At 38.9% G+C, this 2,523-nt stretch overlaps 1 long non-coding RNA gene across 1 annotated transcript in view; it reads left to right on the plus strand.

Annotated features, from left to right (window-relative positions):
- Positions 1-2,016: 2,016 nt before the first annotated feature.
- The window catches only part of LOC106726377, an 813-nt gene continuing 306 nt past the window's right edge, over positions 2,017-2,523 (plus strand). Inside the window, exons 1-2 of the long non-coding RNA XR_001362442.1 lie at positions 2,017-2,170; positions 2,206-2,207. This is a non-coding gene — a long non-coding RNA (uncharacterized LOC106726377). The remainder of the gene's footprint in view (positions 2,171-2,205; positions 2,208-2,523) is intronic.

The following is a 2,523-nucleotide window of genomic DNA, read 5'->3' on the forward strand; positions in this document are numbered from 1 at the left end:
CTGCGTGGGCACAGAGGGGGGGCGAGGGGGCGGGAGGGGCAGCGAGGGCTGGGTTTGTGGATTTTTTCTGCATATTGGAAATTCCCAGGCCGAGAAGGTACCGGCTCGCGTCCCGGACATTCCCCTCGAGGGCGGGCTCCAAGACCTGGCCTGGAACCACGCAGAGGAATCAGAAACAAATCTATCAAAACATTTTCCTTAGGGACGCCTTTTAAAAATATCTCAATGAATTCACTGTCAGGCATCAGCGTTGCCTCATTAGATTCACCTTATTTCAATTTTTTCTGTATGGCCTCTGAATGTGTGTGTGTTGGGGGGGGGGGGTGACTTTCTACAACACAGCTTTTTAAATATGGCAGTCAAAAAGTATGGCTATCCTGTGCCTTCACTGACAAATGAAAGGACAAGGAATCTGGGAAAAATAAAGTAGTGGTCCTGTAACATGCTGTGTTAAAATTCAGATAGATACATTTGGGTTCTTGACAAGACTACATATGGTGAGCCTTTACATATTCATATGTTATATGCCAGAGATTAGTCTGCTTCTGGGCACAATTGAAGGAAATAGCTATTACTGAGAGAGGTACAGGGAAATAAACATCCAAAGGAAACAACAAAAACAAGCTCTCCACCCGCCACCCCAATAAAAAACACAGGTGCTCAACATTATCTTTGTGGGTCTTGTTAGATTCAGCTTTATAATTAGGAAATGCCTGGTCCTCCAGTAGGAATGGGCATTTAGAGTTATATACCAGCAGGTACTTAAAACTTTAGCCCAACACAAGGTCCTTCTTCAAAGAAGCCTAACTTTCTCTCATTTCATGCAGAATACCTAAAAGCAAAATATAATACACTTAAGTTCACACTTTTTTGAAGTTAAAATGTAAGTGGGCTTTGAAGAAAAGGTTAGACTGCAGTTGGTGAGGTGCACCTTGTGCTTCTACCTTCTGTATCCTATAAAGCTCTGTCCTCAGAACCATCTTTTCTTCCACTCCCTGCCCCACTGCCCCAAGATTCGTAGGTGCCCCTAGCACTCAGGGACTGTGTCTCATTTCCAAAGAGAAAAGAGCACCCTGGAGGTCTTATTTATTGCACACTGAGGGTCAGGCATTCTAAGTGCACCGAGAAGGTACTGCAGACATAAACACTTGGGAGAATAATGCTTAGCACAAGAGAATAAATATAGTGAAAGTGGCATGAGTGACTGTTAAAAAGCTGAATCTACCAAGACCCACAAAGATAATGTTGAGCACCTGTGTTTTTTATGGGGGGGGGGGGCCTTGTTTTTGTTGTTTGCTTTGGATATTTATTTCCCTGTACCTCTCTCAGTAATAGCTATTTCCTTCAATATGGCCCAGAAGCAGACTAATCTCTGGCATATAACATATGAATATGTAAAGGCTCACCATATGTAGTCTTGTCAAGAACCCAAATGTATCTATCTGAATTTTAACACAGTACCTGAAGCCAGGAACTGTCAGTCAATTGGTTTTTAATAAGAAGATGGCTGTTTAGAATGGTAAAATGGATCATATTGGAACACCAAAAGTCTTTTTTTATATATTTGCTAAAGAAAGGTTACTCTTAATAGGATGACATCTTTAAAATATAATTTGCATAGAAGCGTCTTATGGATTTTCCCTTTCACAAGTAGCACCAAATCAATCATTTGAATTCTAGAATATGAGGAGATCCACTAAATGATAGTCATGCTGTCTGGTTCCAAAATAAAAATCCATAATTTAACTCAATTAAATTGTATATAAACCACTGTTTTAATATTTTATTAGAAGCCTCAATGTCCAATCATAATGGCCAACTTGTATAAATAACATCATTAGCTGAACTTTTGGTAAGACTTTTATAATTAAATTATGAAGATTATTTAACATAGAAAAATATTTGTATGGTAAAAAACCAAAAATTACATATTCTGTGATTACTGCTATGTGGTTAAAAAAAAAAAACAACTGTAAGAAAATATACCTGAGTGGGGGAAATGGGGGGGGGGCAATGGGTGGATAAGAACACATATTCAGTACCTTAATCAATAAAGAATAAAAATTCCAAAAAAAGAAAATATACCAAAATGGTAATGGTCATTGCATTCAGATTATAGAATTATGGATTCTATGTGTAGATTTTCTTCCAGATTTTAAAAATTATGATTGTTGTACCTCGTGAATCACAGAAGGACGCCTCAAGAAGTCGAATTAAAGAGTCATGTTTATTGCAATCCGGGACTATGAGGGGTCATTCACAAATCTCATAGCAATAAGATGGTGGCAAAACCAGACTTATATAGGCAAAAATCACAAAGGTATTGATTACATCCCAGGGTTTGGAATGAGGCACCTGGCTCGCAAAAAAGCAGATTACAGAAGCAGAATTAAGCATGTTAATTACAGTTTCAGGGGTCACTGAATTGACAGAAACACCTTATGAATTGACAGAAACACCTTATCTAGAGCCCTCGGGTCTTGAGACCACTGGGTTGCCAGGAACTCATTATCTAGAGACATC

This window comes from Myotis brandtii, unplaced genomic scaffold, assembly GCF_000412655.1.
Source record: "Myotis brandtii unplaced genomic scaffold, ASM41265v1 scaffold257, whole genome shotgun sequence".
NCBI lineage: Eukaryota > Metazoa > Chordata > Mammalia > Chiroptera > Vespertilionidae > Myotis > Myotis brandtii.